Genomic DNA, 27,431 nt, shown 5'->3' on the forward strand with positions numbered 1-27,431 from the left:
ATACAGAGTAGGGTTCTCTGAACTGTTGTTTTAAACACATGTCTGGTAACCCTCTTGTTCATTTTGGTGGTGGGCTGCTCCACTGTAGCATGTTGGTGTGACCTTGCACCACTTCATAGCCAACGTTCACCTCTCATATCAATGGCACTTGATGTTCCGCAGTTTCCACAATGCTTATTCACAGTGGTGCCATTTGTCCACTCACGGTACACTTTCACCACAGCAGCACGTGAACAGTTCACAAACTGCACAGTTTCAGAAATACTGTCATCCTTGGCCCGAAAGCCAATAATCAACCTTTGATAAAGCAAACCTTTTACCTCAATGAGGTATATGTGTGCAGACAGCCTATATCACACTTAATATACCCACCAAGCCAGCTGACAAGAAGTGACTTCCTTCATGAGCTATGTCTGCATCGAAAGTAGGAAGTGCTCATAATAATGTAACTCAACTGTGTACATCTGATTCACAATATCCAATATATTTTTTTCAAAAGTAATAATGAAAAAACTTAACTTTAAATAATTGTCAATATTAAAATTGCAGCACATTTGGTCTCCAAATTATTGGAATGCATCATTAGTATCTCCTCAAATTGACAGGACTAGAAATGAGCGAATCGAATCCCACGAAGTGGAATTCGATCCGAATTTCAGGATAAATTAGATTTGCCTAGAAGTTTTGTGTCAGCAAATCGATTTATCCTGAAATTGTATAAAAAACAAAAAAAATTCAAACTTACAACCTTCATTTGCTCACGATGGGCCACAAAGTAATTCGTCACGAAGTGAATTTTTTTTTTAATTCGGCAAAGCAGCCGAATCGGATTTTGAAGAAATTCGCTCATCTCTAGATAGGACATTACAGGGAGAGATGCAGCAAACCCCAGTAGCTAGAGCAGAGTCTGTGAGTGGTAGTGGCCCTGATGATGATGTGTTAATTTGTGTTATGATATACTCCTTCAGGCCGTCGCTCCCTGGGGACGGTGCAGTGGAGAAGGGGCACCCTGTGTTCCCTCTGGACATTTCATTGGGCTGTGGGATCCCTGCCTGATGGCAATTTGGGGGTGTCCATGTTGCTGTGGGTGCTAGACAGGGCACGTTTTGGAGATGTAATAGCATGTGGTGTTAAAGGGCATCTGTCAGTAGATTTGTACCTGTGAAACTGGCTGACCTGTTGCATGTGTACTTGGCAGCTGAAGACATCTGTGTTGGTCGAATATATGCCTGCATTTCTGAGAAAAATAATGTTTTAATATATGCAAATGAGCCTTTAGGAGCAATGGGTGCTTTGCCGTTACAGCTAGATGCTCACTTTTCTCTGCAACAGCTGTGCCCTCTGCACTTTTATTAATAGGGCCAGGCAGTGAAAATGTCAGTTTGCTTGGTACTTTCAATCAAAGTGAAGAGGGTATGGCAGTTGCAAAGAAAATGGAGCCTCTAGATGTAACAGCAACACCCCCCTTGCTTCTTGAGGCTTATTTGCATAAATTTTTCTCAGCAATGTGGGCACATTTGAACATAGGACCAACACAGATGCCTTCAGCTACCAAGCACACATGCAACAGTTCAGCCAGTTTCATACCGTTTAAGAGAGTCAGAGACTAGGTCAGCTTAAGCTTAATATGAGTCTCTCTTTACTGTGCACAAAATAGTTGTTGTAGTACATCTATTAGAAGTTTGTACACAACATAAAGTCCTCCAGAGGCCCCTTTGACCTCAGATTACCCTGGATAAAATATCAGTTATAGAGATCTCTGACTTATAGCTGTGCTCCGGTAACTGTGGCTGTAGTGTCCACTATTCTGGGATGCATAGGGTGTTTTAACTTGTTATCCCTTCTTTTAGCAGCAGGGTCTGGATTGGCTTAAGTTACCTGCTTTCTCTCTTGTAGCCATGCAAATCCTCCACCTTTAATTCTTGCTTACATCTCCAGGAGCTCATGGAGGTGACCAATGCTCCAGGGCTTGCAGCTGGAGAATTTGGGACAGGAGCACACTGAGACTGCTCCTTCTTCCTCCCTCTCTACAGCTACTCTCCTGGAAATGTATTTTTTGTATGGGCCAGTTATATATAGTTAAATAATTAATATGGTTGAAAAAGGACATAACTCCATCAAGTTCATCCAACAATATATTTATACAAGTTAATCATGTCCCCCTTTAAACAACTCTTCTGAAGACTAAATAAATGCTAATGATTTGACTCTTTCCTCATAACTAGGATCCTTCATTCCCCTTACCAGTTATTATTTTTTTTTTAACTCAGGGACATTCTTTCTATAGACTGGTGCCCAAAATTGACACTTCTTGGGACAGCTGTGGGTACCATGGATTTTGCATTGGGCTCTTCGCCGGCGTCCGGTCTCTATGGTTACCAGCCTGGGACTCAGGAAACACAGGAATGTTCGATGTGATGGCGTCACGTGGGCAACATGATCTCAGGAGTCCCTAGTGACTTTAGGGCGGACTATTTCTAGCCACAGTTGCCTGTGGATAAGTTCTTCTGTCAATTTTTGGATTGTACTGTTTATCTGCAGATTTTTTGCCTGGAAATCTGACAATTTGGATCCCGACATAACTTCTTGGTATTGACCCAGCTTTGATATTGCATTGCTATTGTTTTTTTATTTTGGCTCTGATCGTCTCTCTTGGTTTTGATCCAGTCGGTTTGTTACTGTTTAATCCACCGTTTCTGCTGTTCACGTTCTTGCCGTGCCTGTCACTATGAAGGTTAGTTTTGTCCTTTCTATATTCCCCGCATAGGCCCCAGAACTTAGTCAAGTAGGGACTGCCATCCAGTTGTAGGCCATTGCATAGAATGGATCTTACAAATACAGATGCAGCCGGGCTAATATTGACTCTGATGACATGTCACAGTGTTATTTTGGTAAATTTATCGCTTGACAAAAGCCATTAATTTAACATTTTCTTGCCATTCTTTACTTAACAGATTCAGTCGAAATGAACTGAGTCCAAATCAAAAGTGTCTCAATTTCCCTGAAAAGCAGTTTATGATACTCTCAGATCTCCCAATGTTGTTATGAAGATTGGTAATACACAAATTACAAACTGGCACTGACTTAGGGGAAGTTCACATCTGCATTTGCATGTAGGACTTTTTTATATCTGAAATAACAGGTCTCTGACGGAAATGGTTCAAACAGATGCCAAATGTGTACCTGTATTGTTTTTTTTTTACATGATCCGTTTTTTTCTTTCTTTATTTTTCTGTTTTTCTGATGAGGAAAATTCACAGTGAGATGGGACTAAGCACCATCCCCGGGTGGCTAGGCTTTTGGGAGCAGCTGAGCGGGCAGGAGCTCCACTGTTTCCATAACTCCCTCTGTGCGTAGTGAATGAGAGCTATGCAAATAGTATAGCAGAACAAGCACGCTGCTTCCCTAACTCCAGAAGGGCTGGCATCTGGTCCCATCTTGCCATGGAAAGTGAAAATGGGACTACATCTTTAATCATCGTTTATAGGTGACACAATTGTATATGTCAATGTCAAAGTGATGAACTTTGGCGGTCATTTACAAACTGATATACACCAGTTTTCTGGCGTATATCTGTTGCAGATTGCTGCCCAAAGGTTATTTGCACCGCAATCTGCGACTTTTTTCATCTCACGCCAGGTCTAAAAAGAGGGTGTGGTGTGGAAGGGGGCAGGTCGCCGGGCCCTTCTCATTTATCAGTCTGTTTTAGGCATAGAAAATGTTCTAAATCAGATTTACACTGGCGGTGGATGCGGCAAAGTTATGTAGAGGCCGGCACCTACGTCTAAAACTTTGGTCTTAATAAATTACCCCCTTTGTTCGTAAACTTGTTCTACATTCCTTAACAAAACCTGAGTGCCAAATGCAGGATGCCATTGTTCAAAGTTAAGGCTTAAAGCAGGCAGTTAATGAATTCTCTTTTATCAGGGCTCCATTAGTAATTAATGTGTATGTGTATTCAGATGTTACATGCTGTCTGAATACCAATGAAGTACTGACACTGATACAATAATGGAAGTTTGAGGTAGAAAAAAAAATGTTTGCAGTACTTCACTTACCTGCATGTATTCAAAAAGTGAAATTCAAAATGAATTCAAATGTGTCTGATCCAAATTACCAAACTCCAATTTACTTTACAAGATATACTTTATTTTTTTTAGGTTTAAATGCCATTTGCGTTTTCCTCCTTCACTGATCTTGGGGTGATACATCATCGTTGGTCCATCCAGGGGCGTGGAGAAGCCAGAGATGGTGATGTCTGACGAGGGACCAGAACGAAGACAGTATGGGAGAAACAGAGAGCTTCAGGTCTGTTGACTATGCATATGTCATGTCATGTGTACTAGAGGCTTTCTTTAAAAGGGCTGTCGAGCCTAGGAGCCAATGGTAGGGAGCTCATGCCCAATGGAAAAAAAAATATCAACTCTCTGCTGCCCCGCCATTCCGGACCCTACCGGTTTGGAAGTTCTTGGTCCCATGACTACTGCAGCCAATCACATTCATTTTAGCACATGTGAACTCTGAGGTCAGTGATAGGCCCCTGTAAAAAAGGAGCCTAAAAATCTCTATTCTGCCAACTGCAAAATTAATCTATTATTATTATTTATTTGAAAGCGCCATTAATTCCATGGAGTGTACATCAAGAGGGTGTTACAAATGCATGATATAAATTACACTAAATAAGGAACTATTAACAGACTGGTACAATTCTAGACCTTAGACCAGACCCTAAAATTAATTCAGACCTCAAAATAAATTCAATCCCCAAACCAGACACCTCTGCTTGGTCTTCCTAACATGAAAGTTGTCTTGTACAGTATGCACAGATAAATGTCTGAATTAATGATTTGTAATTTTGCTTCAGCTTCCATTAGATTGTGTCCATTTAATGATGAAAGAAGGATAATGGTGGGTATTAGGGATGAGTGAATAGACTTCGGATGAAACATCCGAAGTCAATTAGCATAAAACTTTGTTTCAATACTGTACGGGGCATAATATTTTCAGAAATAGATTTATACTGTAAAAAATTATTTCCCAAACTAACCGAACCCGAGTTTGGGAAATTATTTTTTATGGTACCGTGTGGGTTATTTGTTGAGGTCTTGTGACCTGACAAGCTGATTGCCAGATTCACATATGCTTTATCACAGGAATGCCCAACCTGCGGCCCTCCAGCTGTTGCAAAACTACAACTCCCCGCATGCACTGACATCTGAAGGCATACCTGCTCTATCACATTTTTCCAGGGATTCCACTAGATATCTGCTACCTTTTCTGGGAAGAACAGCACAGGACGCAGAATAATTATTGATGTGTCACTGGCAGACTCCCTTATAAGTCAATTAGGTCTGTTTGGCTGAGCTGGCATATCATGATGTCTTTTGTTAGTACAGGTATTAGTCTTGCAATATGTTAGTGACTCTTGCTGTAGATGCACTGTCCAGATAAAAACACTAATAAAATCTGATTGCTCAAAGTGTAAATTTTTAAAGCAATTATGCCTTTATGGTCCTCTAATTTAAATTTAACCTAGAATTAGATAAGAGTGCCATGATAATGTGTGGCAGAAAAAGTTTAGTCCTGTGCAACTAAGGTCAAAATAAAGAACACAAAATCAGTCGCCTGTTGTGCCAAATCTTCCAAAAATAGTCAGGATTAAATGTTCTACCTTGCTATTAATGTTAAGATATGTATTTTATTCTTTTTTCTTGGAATAGAAAAGAAAAAAAGAGCCTTAAGTCCCCTGTTTTTCTTCCAAGTACAAAGTAGCAAATTATAGAACATTTAAAGCACATGTTTACCAGAACATAAAAAAAAAAGCATTAACTTTTTACTTGAGAGCCAGAAATAACTAAGGTCGCCTCTGTCAAAGCAGTCATAAGGTGAGTGTTTGAAAAAGACCTGTCACGGTCACGGCCGGCATCAGCACCTGGCATACCTGGGCAAGTGTCGGGGCCCACTGTTCCTTAGGGGGCCCACTCATTTCTTCACTTCAAAATTGCGGTGGTTGCGATCCCTTTAAACATCACCCTGCCTTGACATACTGCCGCTGCGCTGCCTGCGCATGATCTCACTGCACAGGATGTCCAGGCGGGTGAAGCGTCCGTGCATAAGTACAGCCTGTACTGTACTGGTAGGGTGGGATCAGCAGTAATTTACAAGGCACAGATTACATATGGAGGATGGATCACAGCAGGGGTGGAGCTTATCAGCAGAAGACAGCAAAGCAGATGAAGAAGCCAGGAGTTGTATTATGATCAGGTGACCAGTCACATGAGGGGGCGGGGCTTAGCAGTGTGTGGCGAGGAGCTGGGCTGGGAGGGAAGGAAGTGGTGAGTAACTGGTTTCAGACAGACTTGTAGTTCTCTCCTTGCTGAGCCTTATAGTTCTCTGTCCTTATACTCCTTCCCAGTATTGTCCTCTGGTAATCAATAATGACAGTCTGGCTGGACAAGTTGAGCCGTGTATTACTCTCAGAGAACTACAAGGCTCAGCATGTCCAGCCTGTCATTATTGGTTACCAGGGGACAGTACTGGTGGATAGTATAGCAGAGAATTATAAGGCTCAGCATGTCCAGCCAGCCTGTCATTATTCATTACCAGAGGACAGTACTGGTAGATAGTATATCAGAGAACTACAAGGCTCAGCATGTCCATCCTGTCATTACTGGTTACCAGAGGACAGTACTGGTGGATAATATAGCAGAGAACTATAAGGCTCAGCATGTCCAACCTGTCATTATCGGTTACCAGAGGACAGTACTGGAGGATAGTATAGCAGAGAACTACAAGGCTCAGCATGTCCAGCCTGTCATTATCGGTTACCAGAGGACAGTACTGGTGGATAGTATAGCAGAGAACTACAAGGCTCAGAAACATAGAAACATAGAAACATAGAATGTGTCGGCAGATAAGAACCATTTGGCCCATCTAGTCTGCCCAATATATCTGAATCCTATTAATAGTCCCTGGCCCTATCTTATATGAAGGATAGCCTTATGCCTATCCCATGCATGCTTAAACTCCTTCACTGTATTTGCAGCTACCACTTCTGCAGGAAGGCTATTCCATGCATCCACTACTCTCTCAGTAAAGTAATACTTCCTTATATTACTTTTAAACCTTTGCCCCTCTAATTTAAAACTGTGTCCTCTTGTGGTAGTTTTTCTTCTTTTAAAAATGCTCTCCTCCTTTACCGAGTTGATTCCCTTTATGTATTTAAAAGTTTCTATCATATCCCCTCTGTCTCTTCTTTTTTCCAAGCTATACATATTAAGGTCCTTTAACCTTTCCTGGTAAGTTTTATCCTGCAATCCATGTACTAGTTTAGTAGCTCTTCTCTGAACTCTCTCTAGAGTATCTATATCCTTCTGGAGATATGGCCTCCAGTACTGAGCACAATACTCCAAGTGAGGTCTCACCAGTGTTCTGTACAGCGGCATAAGCACTTCACTCTTTCTACTGCTTATACCTCTTCCTATACATCCAAGCATTCTGCTGGCATTTCGTGCTGCCCTATTACATTGTCTTCCCACCTTTAAGTCTTCTGAAATAATTACTCCTAAATCCCTTTCCTCAGATACTGAGGTCAGGACTGTGTCAAATATTCTATATTCTGCCCTTGGGTTTTTACGCCCCAGGTGCATTATCTTGCACTTATCCACATTAAATTTCAGTTGCCAGAGTTCTGACCATTCTTCTAGCTTTCCTAAATCCTTTTCCATTTGGTGTTTCCCTCCAGGAACATCAACCCTGTTACATATCTTTGTGTCATCAGCAAAAAGACAAACCTTACCATCGAGGCCTTTTGCAATATCACTTATGAAGATAATAAACAAAATTGGTCCCAGTACAGATCCCTGTGGAACCCCACTGGTAACATGACCTTGTTTTGAATGTTCTCCATTGACTACAACCCTCTGATGTCTGTCACTCAGCCACTGCCTAATCCACTCAACAATATGGGAGTCCATGCTCAATGACTGCATTTCATTGATAAGTCTTCTATGTGGGACAGTGTCAAAAGCCTTACTAAAATCTAGATATACGATGTCTACTGCACCTCCACCGTCTATTATTTTAGTCACCCAGTCAAAAAAATCTATAAGATTTGTTTGACATGATCAACCTGAAGTAAACCCATGTTGTTTTTCATCTTGCAATCCATGGGATTTTAGATGTTCCACAATCCTATCCTTTACTGATTACCATAGGACAGTACTGGTGGATAGTATAGCAGAGAAGTTCTCTGCTATACTATCCACCAGTACTGTCCTCTGGTAACCAATAATTATAGGCTGGACATGCTGATATACTATCCACTGATGAAGACGCTCTAAATTAGGGCATTTAAGATACACTCTGGTGTTCCAAATCAATGTACCCCCTCCCAGGGGTTAATATCCACGCGTGGCTGAGAGACTAGATGCTGACACATATATGGTGAATGCAATCTCTAACTTTTATTACATGGGGTAAGCGTATATACATCTTCAGAAGAGGGCAGTCCTCACTGAGGCTTAAACATTGTTTCATTGGTCAAAAAGGAAGAAGAGATAAGAGAGAGGGGATAACACCCTGGCATCTGCGCACTGGGCCCTACTTTGGAATGTGAACTAATGTAAACATCTGGTTACCATCGCCATTTTGTAATGGCTTCTATTCTAACAATAATACTGCATACGTCATATGTGACACTTCAAAGAGGTTCTTCTCTATAGGCAGTGAATAATATATACATATCATCGAGCCATATGATTGGCTTATGCACTCCTTCACACTCTATATACCTCCCTTGGGTCACCTGTACAAGGATAAGAAATCAGACACTTCCCACAGCACAGCACTTTGCCCCCCCCTCTCTTCTCCAGTCTTGAAACAAAGAGGAGGGGTGGGTGGGCACTTGGAGAAGAAAAAGTTAACTCATTACAGTCCTAGAGATACAAAATATAGAATAAAATTCACTCATCTTTAACAGTCCCCCCTTGAATTTCATTCTCTCCCTAAACCTAAACATCTGTCCCAATGCTCCGACATCCTCTTCACCAGCTTCCACGACAAGCCATACCTAACGAACAGCCTCCCGTGACACTGGATTTGAGCACGGGGAAGTCAGATTATCTTTCCCTAACTGGCGTTGACATTATATGGGGTGACTGGAGGTCATCAATGCTCCTGATTTTCTGGATCGATGTTTTCATACAATTTTTCCATATTCTTTTGAGTCATGATCAACAGTCACACAAGGGAAAACCAGTCTCAACACTTCCTTGAAATCAATCCAATTATGCTTTTCTTTGAGCTTCACTGTGCATATGGTCAACAACACTCGGAATGGACCATCAAACCAGGGTTTTAGGACTTTCCTAACGTGTCTTTTTCGACCACCCAATCTCCAGACACAAGTGGGTGGGTTCCTGGTACTTTATCAAAACCTGGAAGTGAAGCAAAAACTCGAAAATGTACTTTAGTCAAATGCTTGTACAAAACTGATCACATAATCTGTCAGACAACCATGTTGCATCTGAAGCTGCTGTGGGAAATAAAATCCTATCCTAGGGGCTGACCCAAAAAGGACCTTATAGAGACAAAGGCCTGTCTCACGGTTAGGCGTATACCTTACTAAAAGAGGGCTACCAACAGGCACTCTATTAAGGCTTTTTGAATCTTTAACTTAGTGTCCCGTTCAGTTCCTTTTCCCTACTCTACTGCTGCTTTGTGGATGGTACGAAGCATGTAAGGCCTGTCTTCCACCCAAAACCTTCATCATCTCCTGCATCACTTTACCTGTGAAGTGAACACCTGTGTCACTTTCAATGATCTAAAGTACCCCATACCTGCACACAACTTCGGCCATAATCTTCTTTACTTCTTTGGGTACGGTTTTGGCCATCCTGAAAACAAGTCATCACATATCAATGCATACTCATACATGCCCACCTTGGGTAGTTGAAGGTAGTCTGCAAATGTTGAAACAGATACAAAAAGCAAGACGTGTTTCTTGGGTACCTTAACCACCTTGCCCACGTTGTTCTGGGCACAAACCATTTATCCTTGAGTATGTCTGACTGTTACAGTGCTGAACCCTGGGGCGTACCATATGCTACGTACTAAATCACACATAGCAGTTTTGTCTGGTGCATCACTCCATGGGTTGCCTGTGCCATCGTGGAGTAGAGGGACCTGGGAAGGAAAAGTTTTCCCTTCTTATTGTAGTCCCCCTTTTTCATCCACCAGTCCCTTTCCTCCTTCCCCATCTGGTTCTGTGATGTCTTAAGAACTTTCGGGAGACAGGAGGAGTTATTTCAGGGACCTGAACTGTGGCCACTTAAGACAGGGGTCTGCTTAGGTAATTTGGCAGCCATTTTTGCCGCCTGATCCGCTGTGGCTTTCCCCTTTGCCTCCTCTGCATCTGTTTATACTGGCCTTTCGTTGCTATCATCACCTCTCATGTTAGTGACAAGAGGGCTTCCATCAGAGACCTCACTGCTTCCCCATTTTCGATGGGTTTACCTGAAGCGATCAAGGAGTCTCTGGCTTTCCATATGGGCCCATAGTCATGGGCTATCCCAAGAGCACACTTGGAATCAGTGTAAATGTTGGCTGTTTTTCCATCTACATATCTGCAAGCCATCTTCAAAGTCTTTTAGCTCCACTTCTTGAGCAGACATGTGTGGTAGTTCACGTTTAATCACCACTGCCCAACCTGTGTAGTACCTGCCATCCTAGCTATACCTCGATCCATCCACAAAGAGCACATTATCTAGATTACCTAATGGCTGATTTACCAAATCCCACTACCTCTTGTGACATCATCTGCAAACAGTCAGGAGCCTCTTCCTTTGAATCTGGAAGAAAAGTTTAAAGTGCGGTGCCCTAACTCTTCCCTCCCCCCTTGATCCAGAGGCAACAGGGTGGCTGGGTCCAAAGTATTACACCTTTGGAGAGCAACATTGTCAGGCAACAAAATGGAACACTGCATTCTCAAATAACGGGCAACAAAACAATCATTTGGATTGTACGTTCATGAGGATAGATGTAATATCACCATCACTTTGTGGTTCAGAACTATCTCAGAGCTTTCATCAAGCATAGCTAGTACAACTACTACAGCTCTGATGCAGAAAGGGACACCTCTGACCACGGGATCAAGTCTGACTGAATAATATGCTACGGGGCATTATTGCTGGCCATGCAGTTGGGTGAGGACAGCTGAGTCATGGCCACTCACTTCATAACAATACAATCTAAATGTAATAATCTGATAAGCCCAGTGTGGGGGAACACAAAATTGCCAGTTATAGGCATAAAAGCATCTACCACCTCATCTGTGAGGCGGTAGGGACTAAAGGACAAATCAATCACAGTGGAGTGAGTAGGGGTAATGGGAACCTGAGCCAACAAGGTGTGTGTGTTGGGCACGATGTGGGTGTTAGAAACTGTGGCTTCATTAACTGCATGTAGGTCATGTACCATCCAATGGTGAGTGGTTTTGCTTTTATCAGCTTCTGGGAGTATTAATACAAACATGGACCAGGGAATTTTGTCACTAATGGGCAACAAACAAAGTTCCTGGTCGTTGAGGGCACCTGTAAGCTTCACAGCGCCGTCCTCCTGATATGAGATACTAGCATGTACTTTTGCAAGCAAATCTGCACCTAGGAGGCAACAAGGGGCGTTACCACTGACCAGCAAACGGGCAAGCGCATCTTGGTTAGGGGCAAATCTAATATGGATGGTTTCTGTTGAAAAGGGAGCGTACTACTTTCCCATCCACTTCTACCCAAAGACTGGTGTCCTTGGAGAGTAAATCAGGGGAGGCCATGTTTGCTGTGCACAACTGTCTTGGCTGCTCCAGTATCAATCAAAAACGGGACTACTTTTTTATCACCCAGAGTGAGGGATATCATTGGGCCAGACTGAATCTGCTAAAAATGTTTAAAAGTAGAGCCGATACTGGATTTCCTGTTTCCTAATCTTGATCTAACTCCCCCTTTCCTGTCTTTATGTTCTTCTTATGACAAAAAACCCCCCAAAAAAAACAAAAAAACATGGGTGTCTGTGGGGACGGACAGTGATCCGGGCATGGTCAACATAGAATATAATCCTCTCGTGTGGTGTGGACGAGGAGTACCACACACAGCACAACACTCTGTCTTCTGGGATCTGGGTCCCACAGACTCTACAGGCCCATCATAGGGTGGCAGACTTACTTTTTCCTCACTTCAATGAGGCGTTTGACATCAGGGCTGAAGCAATGCCAAAGGAACACTACCTATGGTTGGCACCACTGAACCACCCAATGCCGCTTGATGTTACTCTGCATTTTGGCTTTCAGAAGTATCCAACTTTTCCTATCACGGAATAATAGACTGGAAAACAAAACAGGACTTCGCATCTTCAATGGGAGTGTCTTATAACTAGGGGATGGTCACAAGGGCTGTCGTTGTCTGTAACGTCCACCCCTATCCTCCTCCCTCCGTTCTGAGTCATCTAAGTCCACCCCTTTCAGTCGGACGTTGTGGTCCTCCTTTTGTCCGTCAGTAATGTGCCAGCTGTCCATTAGAACAGAGCTCTGATGTTTAGCACAACACTTAACATGTAACACGTAACTTCAAACATTGAAACAAACAGATCTGACAATACAGACATGAACACACAAAGGGCCCATAAGAAACTTTTCATTGACTTCAATTTAAAAAAAATGTACAGCTCAATCAACACTGTTGGCACCAATAAAAAACAAAAAATCTTCTAAGGAAAATAAAATAAAATCCTCAATGCGCATATTATTTAAAAAAAAAAACAAATACCTTACTCCATACGCATTCATTTTTTTTTTCATGTTTTCATGTACTCATTTTCACAAACAGCTCATAATCAGTCTTCACACATATTCGCCTCAACTACAACTCAAAGCCACACCCATTCACATTCCACTGAATCATTTATGTCTTCCAACCTAATCACACAATTGTCTTTGTTTCATCCCAAAACTTGCAGCACAGACAAACACAGCTTTCCTGGAAACAGATAGCCACACCACACCCAGAATTGCTGATAGTATATCTCGTTGTTGTGCTGTTTTCCAATGTTTTCTGATCTTCACTCTGTGATTAATCAACTCTTATGAGAAGACAATATACATGTTATAATCATACAGTCATTTTGTTAAAAGCTGGATTCCCACAGTACACTGCTTGGGAAAGAAGAAAGAAGAAAGAAAATTATTGAACAATTCTCTTTGTCTTGTATAATATATTACACATCACTTACTCTGCATGATTCCCTCCCCCCCTTCCCCGCTCCTCTTATCTCAGGAATGTTTCTCTGTGAAGGCAGGGGAAAGTGAATCTCTGTAGTTCTCTAACTTTACAGTTTCTTACAGATGTTCATCCCTGTTGCCAGCCGCGCCACCTGCTGTCCGGGGCCACACTTTCTCTAACATTCTTTGTCACATTTTAACTTTCAATTTTCCTTCTTCATGTGAGTGGGACTGACCCATCTCAAAACAACAGTATTTTAGACTGACACACACACAAAACAGAGGAGTGATCAGCACCTTTAACCCTTTCCTCCGCAGACAAAGGATTCACCCTCCCCTCTGGTTGGCTCAAATCTGACTATCACGTCTGACTAGTCAGCTGGGACTCTCCGCACGTCTTCCCCTGCTCCAGGGGTCAGGCGGGCTCCGCCGCGTCTTCCTGGGGTCAGGTCAGGTGGAGAATATCTCCGCAGTCTTCCCTTATCTCAAGGATCTAAGGGTCATACGGCTCCACGCGTCTTCCTGAGGTCAGGTCAGGTGGAGAATATCTCCACAGTCTTCCCTTATATCAAGGATCTAAGGGTCATACGGCTCCACGCGTCTCCCTGCCAGGTCAGCCGGAGTTTACTTTGTCCCACACCTCGGCGCTACAGCGCCCCCTTCCAAACCAGGAGGTTACTGTCCCCTCCCTTTGTCTGTGGTTTTACCATCTGTGCTCAACTCACTCCTCACATAAATTACAGACACACACAAAACATATACACACCAGAGTGATCTATAATTTCAGACTATTGGTTCTATTGACTCCAAGCTTTCAGCATTACAGCCGACTACTATACTTACATCGGTACCACCTCACAGCAGACTGAGCTATCTGAGCATGACGAAGTAAATAGCAGAAAGGCAGATGAGATAAAAAGTTTTCTCACCTTTCTTTGAGGTTGCAATCCTCTCCCCTCTGCCGTTCATCAAGCTCAGGGGCCCGTCTTGTCAGCTGTTTGATGCTACTTTCGCTCAGAGTCCCATCTGGGTTGCCATTTTGATGAAGACGCCCTAAATTAGGGCATTTAAGATACACTCTGGTGTTCCAAATCAATGTACCCCCCAGGGGTTAATATCCACGCGTGGCTGAGAGACTAGACGCTGACACATAGATGGTCAATGCAATCTCTAACTTTTATTACATGGGGTAAGCGTATATACATCTTCAGAAGAGGGCAGTCCTCACTGAGGCTTAAACATTGTTTCATTGGTCAAAAAGGAAGAAGAGATAAGAGAGAGGAGATAACACCCTGGCATCTGCGCACTGGGCCCTACTTTGGAATGTGAACTAATGTAAACTTCTGGTTACCATCGCCATTTTGTAATGGCTTCTATTCTAACAATAATACTGCATACGTCATATGTGACACTTCAAAGAGGTGCTTCTCTATAGGCAGTGAATAATATATACATATCATCGAGCCATATGATTGGCTTATGCCCTCCTTCACACTCTATATACCTCCCTTGGGTCACCTGTACAAGGATGAGAAATCAGACACTTCCCACAGCACAGCTCTTTGCCCCCCTTCCCTCTCTTCTCCAGTCTTGAAACAAAGAGGAGGGGTGGGTGGGCACTTGGAGAAGAAAAAGTTAACTCATTACAGTCATTACTAGAGATACAAAATATAGAATAATATTCACTCATCTTTAACACCACCAGTACTGTCCTCTGGTAACCGATAATGACAGGCTGGACATGCTGAGCCTTGTAGTTCTCTTCCATGCTCTCTCCCATGCAGCCATGTGGTAATCAATAATGACAGGCAGGTACTAAAGTAATCTGATTCTGCTGCACACTGCCTGTGCAAATCTGAGTCTGCTGGACTGCTGATAGTAGTCTGCTGCAGCCTGCCCTGCTGTGCTCCAAATTAAAATATCATCATATTGATATTTATTGGGCATTGCGGGCACAGGGGCAGGCAGCATAGTGCTATCAGCATTCATATTGAAATGTATTTTCATATTAAATGTCTGTTTCTCTTTAGAGGGTGTACAGTAAAAACGGAATACTAAATAGACCTGAGGGATTGAAACATTGGGTAGATAAAAAAAAGTAGGGGCATAAAGACTGATTCACATATATCCGCTCTGTAGCGTGTTCTGTCTATTATATTTGGCACCATATATAATACATGCAGCTTCATTGCCGCGTGTATTGTGCAAAATGCCACAAGGGGGCCCAATGAGGCTTTATTGCCCAAGGGCCCACGTGAACCTGGAGCCGGCCCTGGTCACGGTTGCCAAATGTTCCAAAGTCATCAATTAGAAAATAAAACCGCAGAGCAATCCATATATGTGACATTGCTGTTGCTTATGGAAACCAATCATCAGATTCTAATTCTAATTGTACTCTATTTATATTCTAAATGTAGGATCAGGATCAGCAGATCCCATAGTTAGATTCCCCACAATAAGAATATAACATATCCTAGAGATACACCATAACATTACAAAATTAGAAATCGCTGATTGCAAGAATGCATTCTGATGCATTAAAGAACTAAAATCTTTCTTGATCCAGTAGAACAATAAGCGCCCAATATTTCAGTGAAGATCATTGTACGGTACCTCCTATTCCAGTCCTGTAACAATGATACAGTTACAGTCAGTGTCGGACTGGGGTTCCTAAGGCCCACCATTCAAATTAGTTTTTGGGGCCACTGTGCAGCCACATGCAAATATTTTCTGCTCACACAGTCCAGGCAGCAGCAAGATTCCCCTGTGGGCCACTCTGAGCCTGGTTATTGTAGTTGCAGTATTTGCAAACACAACCCCCAAGGCCTGGAAAACATCAGGTCCCGCTACACATCTATGCAGGGAAGATCTGAAAATCTGAAAGGAGCATGGGAGATCAGAAGCAATCCTAGAAAATATTAAACTGAAAGAGTAACAGATGCTTGGAACAAGTTTCCAGAAGAGACAGATAATATGAGGGCAGAGTAGATGGACCATGTTCTCTTTTTCTGCAGTCATTCTTCTATGTTTTATGTTGTGTATGCCAAGGCCAATAAGGTCTAGGAATGATCTCTGTGTCTGAACTACCACTCGGGTAATGAAACCTGACCATTCAAGGAAAAATACTTGGGTCTAGTAACCTAAAGAACTGGGCTTCTACTGGACCATCAGAGATCAGGACTACTAGGGATAATAAAGCGTAGACCGGTAAAAATGTGAAAAAAAATACAAGACGGATCCGCCTGTCCGCATGACAAGCGGAGAGACGGATCCGTTCTTGCAATGCATTTGTGAGACGGATCCACATCCGGATGAGTCTCACAAATGCTTTCAGTCCAATCCAGATCGGCGGATTCGGCAGGCAGTTCCGACGACTGAACTGCCTGCCGGATCACACTGCCGCAAGTGTGAAAGTAGCCTAAGACAAAACAATGTTAGTTGAAGAGATGTAGACCCCATTTGTCCCCAGTCATTTTTAACATTACCCATGTCCAAAATGGAGATTTCAACAAAAGAAAACACAGAGCACCAACCATATCCGAGAACAGCACAAGGCAGGCTAATATTATTCATAAAACTGCATGTTCTTACGGTGATTACTTAAAGATTGGGTGTGGCTAAGATATTAAAAGTTAACTAAGTTTATGAACTATAGTTTGTAGCAGAGCTTGAAACATCTGACAAAGCAATTAAGTTATATAATAACCAAGCTATAAGCAGCACAAGCCAGGTACTTCCTAAGTACATTTGATCCAATATTACACTATGTACAGTAGAAAAGGCAACAGAAAATGAGATCTAATTTTAATCCTAATCACAAAACTTTCTCAGATGAATCAGTTAATGGAAGAGGCATCCAGAAATTAGCTTTTAGTTATTTTTACATGCATTTTTATTATTATTTCTCCTATACAGAAATATTTAAAAAAAAAGTCAAAAAAAGGCATACCTAGTGCATGCTGCATTTCTAAATATATTTAACATATTTAAGAAACATTTTGCAAAAAAAAACTGCACTGTGTTCATAATTCCTTTTTGGTATTCATCAGGCCAAAGCAAACACTATTTTGTGACATTTTCCCTAAAAGCACCATGTGTGAAACCACTCTCAACCTGCTATTTTCCAGAATCCTGAACCCACCTGGATTCCATGTTACTATGTTACTATGTTACTATGTATAATGCAGGCTAGAGCTCTGATGGCTAACCAAAAGCACTCCAGCTGTGGTAAAACTACGACTCCCAAGATGCACACTTCCTTGGCTGTTCTCAGGACTCCATAGAAACGAATGGAGCATGCTGGGAGTCGTAGTTTCACCACAGCTAGAGTGCCGGAGGTTAGCCATCCCTGGGCTAAAGTAAAGGGGTACCTCAGCACCTCAGCTTTCTTCAGCTCTCCTATCAGAGATCTGTACTCTGCTCTTCAATGACAGATAAGAAAAGCCAACAGAAGACAAGCAGAACACCATTGTCAATCTACCGGACACTGGCGTTCTCTTTAAAAATCAGATATTAAAGTCACAGTCCTCTATTTAGCCTAGTAATACAAAATGCAGAACCTTATTCTGGTTAAACAAACAACTTGAAGCTTTAGTGCCAGCTACACTGAGTCCATTTTAAGGGGATCTGTCACTATAGAAATCATTATCAAACCAGGACATAAATCCTGGTAGAGTTATCACTGCTACAAAAAATCTAATTTAATCTTTATGGCAATTGCACCAAGATCGGCCCAAGCTCCCTAGCTCCACTGTACTGCTTTATTGTTTAAAATGAAAACAGTACAATGTGAAGACTGTAAGGTTGATACTAACTTCAGTCTCCATGGTTTAGCTTCGCATCCGATCAGCATTTTTTGTGGATTAGATGCAGACCTATTCATCTCAATGGGCCCCAAAAGATGCGGACAGCATATCCGTATGCTGTCCACATCGTAAGTCGGTTCCACAGCCCTGCAAAAAAAAAAAGGAAGTCCTATTTTTGTCCATTTTGTGGACAAGGATAGGACAGCTCTACAGAAGGCTGGATCCGCAATTTGCAGAACACAAAAATGTCTGTGGCCGTGTGCATGAACCCTAATTAGAACGAAGTTTAACAGTACACATTGGAGTTTATGGACATCCCTGATAATATTTTAGTCCAAACATAAATGCAAGAAAAAGCCCAAGGCAATAGCACCTGACATAGGACCTGACATAGTTAAGCCTTTTTGAATATACTGTTTATGTTAGTTTAAAGAGGACCTAGAGTTGATCCTACTAATTAAATCAGTACCTATATGGTGAAAATCCAATATAATTTTCATGAGATATGTTTATATATGTAAATTAGGGCTTCAGTACACCAGGGGGCAGGCCTTTCCAGACTATGGCACCACCGTTTCCCTTGACTGACAATGCCAGGTATTATATGTCGCTCCTTAGCAAATAGTGGCTGTATAGTTTGCATAGCCTGGCCCTTTATGGAGGGGTTATTGACTCCCCCTACATAACAGCAATGTTAGAAGTGGTCACAGAAAGTAACTAGTGTTGGGCGAGCATGCTCGGCCTAACACCATTTTCACTCGAACATCGCGATACTCGGCACATGCTCGAGTCTCCTCCCCGCACGTTTGTTGGCTGCTACGCAGTCAATAATCGTGCGGGGTAGTACTGGCCCTCACTGTAATGCTGTAGCCATATTGGCATTACAGTGATTGGCTGGCCGGAACGCACCCGATGACACATGGATCAGCTCAGTCTTAGTCAGGGAGAGCTGCAGCAGAAGGGACAGATAGTGTAGGGACAGGAATTGTTTAGTGTTGAAAGGTGTTAGAGACCTTAAATTCCTTTTAAGGACTATTGTTTTATCTGGCTACAATATATATTATTAGAGCAACCTGCGCTACATTGCGTGCAATTGTTTGGCCGCTGCTGACAGTCACACAACCTCTGCTACATCTGTTGTGTTACATTAGCGCATTCTAAATATCTGTGACATTCAGCGCAATTGTTTGGCCGCTGGTGACAGCGACATTACCTGTGCTACATCGCCTGTATAACGTTTGTGCATCCTAAATATCAGTGACATTCAGTGTCATTTTTTCTTGGCCGCTGGTGACCGTGACATTACCTGCGCTACATCTCCTATATAATGTTTGCGCATGCTAAATATCTGTGAAATTCAGTGTAATTTATTTGCGCATACACTTACAAAACTTGCGCTGCTGTACGTGTGACATACTTGCAAGCATATATACCATTTAATATGCTCAAGGCGAGCAGTAAGGGACAGGGAAGTGGCCGTGCTGATGATGGTGTGCGCAGAGGCCGTGGCCCTGGGCGCGGTGAAACTGTGCCTGCTGCCAGAGCACAAGAAACACACTCATCCACGATATCTAGTTTCATGTCCCAGTTTGCAGGTCGGAGCAGGACAACACTCTCGAAGTCACACCAGTGCGACCAGGTGGTCGGTTGGATTGCTGCAGATAATGCTTCCAGTCGGTTAAGCACCACCCTGTCTTCCACAAAGTCCAGTCTCAGTAGCCAAGAGTCTGGTCAACAGAATCCTCACCCTGATCCTCCTTCCTCCCACAATGGAGAGTCTTGGCAAACAAGTGATCCCACACTCGCATATTCCGAAAAGCTCTTTTCAGTCCTATTCATTGATTTGTGCCTCTTGCTAAACCCGCTTGAAGAGGGACATGAGGAGATCTTGTGCACTGATTCCCAAACTCTTGAGCATCCACAGTCAGAAGAAGATGACGGTGGGGAATGGAAATTAGTGTTTCATAAGGTGGGTGATGATGAGACACAGTTGCCAATAAGTCAACGGCAATTAGTGTTTCAAGAGGTTGATGATGAGGATGAGACACAGTTGTCAATAAGTGAGGTTCTTGTTAGGTCAACAAGTCAGGAGGATGACCAGAGTGAGGAAGTGGAAAAGGAGGTGGTGGACGATGAAATCACTGACCCAACCTGGGAAGGTGGCAAGCCGAGCGAGGGCAGCAGTACAGAGGGGGAGGGATCCGCAGCACCGCAACAGGCTGGAAGAGGCAGTGGGGTGACAAAAGGGAAAAGGCGGGCCACACCAAACAGGCCCGCAACTGTTCCCCGGAGCACCCCCTTGCAGCAATCTCCCTTGCCAAGGGGTAGGTGTTCCGCAGTCTGGCACTTTTTTGAGGAAAGTGCGGATGATAAAAGAATTGTCATTTGCAACCTGTGCCATACCAAAATGAGCAGGGGAGTGAACACTAGCAACCTCACCACCACCAGCATGATCCGCCACATGGAATCAAAGCACCCTAATAGGTGGACCGAATGCCTGTGTCCACAATCAGTCCCCTTCCCCTCTGTTAAATGCTGGCCAATACCCTGTCCAATACGCAGGCCCGGATGCCTCCTGCCCTGCACCTGGACCTTTGCAAGCACCATCAGCTAGCACATCCACTTCTGTGTCCCAGCGCAGAGTACAGATGTCCATACCCCAGGCCTTTGAACGAAAGCGCAAATACCCAGCCACCCACCCACAGGCCATAGCACTAAATGCGCACCTTTCCAAATTGCTAGCCCTGGAAATGTTGCCATTTAGGCTTGTGGACACTAAGGCTTTCCGCGGCCTGAGGGCGGCGGTCGTCCCTCGTTGCTCAGTCCCCAGCCGCCACTATTTTTCCTGGTGTGCCATCCCCGCCTTGCACCAGCATGTGTCCCGTAACATCACCCATGCCCTGACCAACGCAGTAATTGGGAATGTCCACTTAACGACTGACACATGGACAAGTGCTTGAGGCCAGGGATGCTACATTTCCCTGACGGCACACTGGGTGAACGTTGTGGAGGCCAGGAGCGAGTCGAACCATGGGATGGCACAGGTGCTACCGACGCCAAGGATTGTGGGCCCTACTTCCATCAGGATGTCCGCCACCGCCTACATTAGTGGCTGCAACCCCCCCTTCTCCTCCTCCACTTCCACCTCTGAATTCTCATCTTGGAGCACCAGTCAGCCATTAGTCAGTAGCTGGAAGCAGTGTAGCACTGCAGTGGGGAAGCGGCAACAGGCTGTGCTGAAACTAATTTGCTTAGGTGACAAACAGCACACTGCCGCTGAGCTGTGGCTCTAGCCGCTCAACCTACAACCAGGCATGGTTGTGTCTGATAATGGCCGTAACTTTGTGGCGGCTTTAGGGCTCGGCAAGCTCACACGCATACCATGCCTAGCCCACGTGTTTAACTTAGTGGTTCAGCGGTTTCTCAAAACCTACCCCAATTTGCCTGAGCCACTGGGGAAGGTACACCGCGGTTGTGACCATTTCCAAAAGTCATCTACAGCTGTCGCCGGTCTGGCAACACTGCAGCAGCGCTTGCAATTGACGTGAGCACGCGCTGGAACTCCACATTCCACATGTTGACCAGGCTTTGTGAGCAGCAGAGGGCAATAGTGGAATACCAGCTGCAACATGGTCGTCGCATTTCCAGACAGCTTCCGCTCTTCACAAGCAGCGAGTGGGCATGGATGTCTGACCTCTGTGAGGTTTCGCGCAACTTTGAGGAATCAACACAGATGGTGAGCGGCGGTGCCGCTATTGTCAGCGTCATCATCCCACATCTGTGTCTACTGAAGCGCTCGCTGCTCACAATGAAGGCGGACACTTTGCATGTGGAAGAGGTGGAAATGGGGAAGACAGTACACAGGGTGATAGCCAGACCACTCTCCATTCGTCTTCTCAGCGTGAATTGGATGATGATGAGGAGGAGCAGGAGACTGTTGCCTCCGCTACAGAGGGTAGTACCCATAGTAGGTTTATTCCATCTGTTCAGCGTGGATGGGTAGAAGAGGAGGAAGAGGATGAGGAGATTGAGAGTCTTCCTCCTGATGAGGACAGCGAAGTTTTGTCTGTTGGGGCACACATGGCTGCCTTTATGTTATGCTGCCTTACCCGTGGCTTTCACGTTATGCGCATTTTGGCCAACACTGATTACTGGTTGTTCACCCTTCTCGACCCCCGCTACAAAGAGAACTTCTCATCTCTCATTCCTGTGGTGGAGAGGACTAGCAAAATGGTGCAATACCAGAAGGTCCTTGTGGAAAAATTGCTCCAAAAATTTCCAGCTGACAACGCTGGCGGCAGAGTACGTAGTTCCTTGGGTAACCGAGGAGAGGACGAGGGGAACACACAGCAGTTCCAACAGAGGCAGGGCAACAATCTCCTAGGCCTGGGACAGTTTCATGACACCCCGCCAGCACCCTCACCCTGATGCGCGGCCTAGTGTCACAAGGAGGGAAAAGTTTTGGGAGATGGTGAAGGAGTACGTAGCAGACCGTGTCAGCGTCCTCAGTGATCCCTCTGTGCCTTACAACTATTGGGTGTTCAAGCTGGACACGTGGCACGAACTGGCACTCTACGCCTTGGAGGTGCTGGCCTGCACTGCAGCCAGCGTATTGTCAGAGGAGGTATTTAATGCTGCTGGGGGCATAATAACTGATAAGCGCATCCGCCTGTCAACTGAAAATGCTGACAGGTTGACTTTTATCAAAATGAACAAGGCCTGGATTCACCCTGACTTCTGTACTCCACCAGAGGAAAGCGGCTGAACATAAAGGCACTTTAAATGTGGCTTCTATGATGTATTGAATACACTGTATTCCCATGCACCCCTTCCACCACAAAAAAGGGTATATGGTCCAATCTCCCTTTTCTCGTCCTCCTCCTCCTCTATCATATCAACATGCTTATTAGGCTGCCCTCGTTCCTAATGTTTTAGAGGGTCAGTTCAGCAGCAGACCCTCACCTCTAATAATTTAGAGGGTCACCAGAAGGCCCTCTCCCATAATGTTTTAGATGGTCAGACTAGCAGGCCCTCGCCCCTAATGTTTTAGAGGGTCAGCTTAGCAGCAGACCCTCACCGCTAATGTTTTAGAGGGTCAGCTCAGCAGGCCCTCGCCCCTAATGTTTTAGAGGGTCACCAGCAGGCCCTTGCTCCTAATGTTTTTGAGGGTCACCAGCAGCCCATCAATTATAATTTTTCAAGGGTGTGTATGATGCCCTCTTTTATGTGTAATAAAGGGTGTATTGGAGTACCGGTTCCTTGCAATTTTTGGCAGCCCTTTCACTTAGTGTATAGGTTTTATGAGTGCAGGAGTCCCACTACCTGAACAATTGTACCACAATGTGAATGAGGCCCTCCTATATGTGATATACAGGTTGTATCGGAGTGCCTCTTCCTTGTAATTTTTGGCAGCACTTGCACTTTATATGCAAGTAAATATACAGGAAAGAATGTTTCCTAACAATTTGTCCTCTAAAATCGATTTTATCTTCGGTTTTGTGCTTATTATTGTCAGTCTGTAAAAGTGCCGTACTACTCGGACAACATCGTTCCCAGCAGCGACCTGGGAGTCCAAGATGCATCCAGACATCCTCCCCATGCTGTTCCCGAACCATTTCAGTGATGTTTCCATCAATTTCTGACCTTTTCCTGTGAACCAGACATCCTCCCCTCTTCAGAGCAGGGGGTGCCTGGTTTAATGCTCGGGTTCTGTAGAGCACCCGAGCATCCCAAAGTGTTCTACTCGAGCATCAGACCACTTTGGTGCTCGATCAACACTAAAAGTAACATATCATCCTAATTACAGTGCAAGACAGATATGTAATTATACTTATGAGTACAGTACTTTATTTCCATAGTGTATATTGCTTCTAGTCACAGTGATGCCATTATAGATGGCTAAAGCGGATCTGTCAGCAGAGAAATCGCTATGGAACCCAATACAATGTGCTGTTGCCTGGCCCTGTATTCCCATGTATGTATCATCAAATTATAATTGGCGCTTGTGCAGCAAACATCTGGACAGAAGGGAAACCTGAATGAGATGTACTGCACATGCATCGATTATAAAATCAATAGCTCAATCTAAGATATCTCTTAAACACTATATTGTTTTTTTGTCTTACAGTTTTAAAAAGCAAGATCATCCCTACCAAGAAGTATACCTGATTTTATAGGGTTGAGCTTTTTGAAAGGTCCTCTTTAAGGGACATTTCCATCAGACAGATGTGTTTTTAACTCAATATTAGGGTTGAGCGAACCCGAACTGTAAAGTTCGGGTTCGTACCAAACTTTAGGATTTTTGGACCCCGGACCCGAATCCGAACATTTCAGTAAACGTTCGGGTTCGGTGTTCGTCAATTTAATGGCGCTTTTTGAAAGGCTGCAGAGCAGTCAATCAACAAGCATTTAACTTCTGTACACTTAGAAGCCATCACAGCCATGCCTACTAATTGGCTAGTGCAGCATGTGACCCAGCCTCTATATAAGCTGAAGTCACGTAGCGCTGCACGTCACTCTGCTCTGATTAGTGTAGGGATAGGATGCTGCTACTGTGAGGGAGAGAATAGGAAAGAATCTTTAATCTGAAGTGCTTGTTAACTCAGCGATCTACCTAGATTTTATTTTGTGAGTGCAGTGCACAATCTTTTTACCCTGCCCTGAGCCCAGTGACACAGAAAAATAACTTTTATCCGTCTGTTAGTTAGGTGGGCGGCGGCGGCCATTTTATGCAAGTTCTGTGCACCAGCACAGCATATGTGCATTTGTGACAGTCAAATAGAAGCTTGAAATACTGCAATTATTTTCTGGGTTTAAAAAAATCACCCTTTTTTGGCAAGACCCTACATCTGTGGCCTTTGCAGCATTTGTCATTGTTAAATACAAGCTTGAAATACTGCAATCATTTTCTGGGTTTTAAAAAACACCCTTTTTGTGCAAAATAAAAGTGTGAAATACACCCGTAAGATACTGCTGTTATCTTCTGTTATTAAAAAAAACACCCATTTTGGGCAAAATACTAAATTTGCAGCCTTTGCTGCATCTCTCAGTGTGAAATACATGCGTTAGATACTGATGTTATATTCTATTATTGAAAAAACACCCATTTTGGGCCAAATACTAAATTTGCGGAGAATGAGGAGAGCGTCGAATAAGGGACATGGCCCCAGTCGTGGTGCTGCTGGTGGAGCTCCTGTTGCAGGAAGAGGACGTGATCGATCTGTGCCAGCTACACGCACAAGTAAAACACCTTCCTCAGGTGCGAGTAGGCGACAGAACCTTCAGCGTTATTTGGTCGGGCCTAATGCGGCTCTGCGAATGGTAAGGCTAGAACAAATACAGGCGATAGTAGATTGGGTTGCTGACAGTGCCTCCAGTTCCTTCACATTGTATCCCACCCAGTCTCCTGCTGAAAGATCAGAGTTAGCACCTGCAGCCGATGTCCATCAGTCTTTCACCTCACCCCCTTGCAAATCAGCCAAGCAGTCTGAGCCCCAAGTCATGCAGTAGTCTCTTCTGCTTTTTGATGACTCTGCTAGCCGAGTTAGCCCTGCCCCAGAAGTGGAAGAGATTGAGTGCACCGATGCCCAACCACTTATGTTTCAAGATGAGAATATGGTAGGATCACTGCAGCACGTCTCGGATGATGACGCAACACAGGTGCAAACTGCTGTGGCTTTCTGCAGTGTGCAGACCAACAAGGAGGGCAGGGGTAAAGACTGGGTGGAAGATGATGTGGAGGACGATGAGGTCCTCGACCCCACATGGAATCAAGGTCATGCGAGTGACCTGTCTAGTTCGGAGGAAGAGGCGGTGGTCGCACAGAGCCACCAGCACAGCAGAAGAGGGAGCCGGGTGCAAAAGCGGAGCGGCCATCCCCTAGACAGTACGCTACCCACCCGCAATCCCTGGCCCTGAATGCCAGAATTTTAAAATTACTGGTCTTTGAAATGCTGTCATTCTGTCTGATGGAGACGGAGAGTTTTAAAAGCCTTATGGCCTCCTACTCCTTTTCCTCATCCTCTACCGCCTCCTCATCCGATCAGCATAACACCTTCACCACCAACTTTAGCACAGCCAGGGGTAAACGACAGCACACAGTTTTAAAACGTATCTGTTTGAGGGACAAACCCCACACCACGCAGGAGCTGTGGACGGGCATGGAACAACAGACCAATGAGTGGTTGGTGCCAGTGAGCCTCAAGCCCGGCCTGGTGGTGTGCGATAATGGGTGAAATCTCATAGCAGCTCTGGAACTAGCCGCTTTGACGCACATCCCTTGCCCGGCGCATGTGCTGAATTTGGTGGTGAAGAGGTTCCTTAAAAATTACCCCGATATGTCAGAGTTGTGGCAGAAAGTGCGCGCTTTCTGTGTTCTCACCCTGCTGCTGCTCGCCTGTCAGCGCTGCAGTGTAACTTCAGCCTTCCCGCTCACTGCCTCATATGCGAAGTGCCCACAAGGTGGAACTCCACCTTGCACATGCTGGTCAGACTGTGCGAGCAGCAGCAGGCGATAGTGGAGTTTCAGCTGCAGCACGCACGGTTGAGTCGCTCTGCGGAACATCACCACTTCATGCGAGACCTGTGTGCCTTGTTGTGCTGTTTCGAGTACTCCACCAACATGGCCAGTGCCGATGACGCCGTTCTCAGCGTTACTATCCCACTTTGTTTCCTCCTTGAAAAAACGCTGCTGGTGATGATGGAAGAGGATGTGGCACAGGAGGAGGAGGAGAAAGAGGGATCATTTCAAGGACAACGTACCGTCCTTAATTCCGTCACTGGATCGTGATCGCAAGATGCGCGAGTACAAGCGCACGCTGGTAGACGCGCTGCTGGTGGCATTCCCACCTGACAGCGGGGGCACAGTGGAAGCACAAGGCAAAGGCAGAGGACGAGGAAGAGGTCGCCAACGCAGCTGGGGCACCGTCAGCACCTCAGAAGGCAGGGTTAGCATGGCCCAAATGTGGAAAAGCTTTGTCAGCACGCCACAACAACCAGCACCACTAGCTGATATGGAACGTCTTAGCAGGAGGCAGCATTTCACCAACATGGTGGAGCAGTATGTGTGCACACGTCTACACGTACTGAATGATGGGTCTGCCCCCTTCAACTTCTGGGTCTCCAAATTGGGCACATGGCCTGAGCTTGCCCTTTACGCCTTGGAGGTGCTGGCCTGCCCTGCAGCCAGTGTATTGTCTGAACGTTTTTTTAGCACAGCAGGGGGCCTTATCACAGATAAGCGCAGCCGCCTGTCCACAGCCAATGTGGACAAGCTCACGGTCATTAAAATGAACCAGGCATGGATCCCACAGGACTTGTCCGTACCTTGTGCAGAATAGATATGTATACTGGCCTTACCC

Source organism: Bufo bufo, chromosome 4 (genome assembly GCF_905171765.1).
Source record: "Bufo bufo chromosome 4, aBufBuf1.1, whole genome shotgun sequence".
NCBI classification, from domain to species: domain Eukaryota; kingdom Metazoa; phylum Chordata; class Amphibia; order Anura; family Bufonidae; genus Bufo; species Bufo bufo.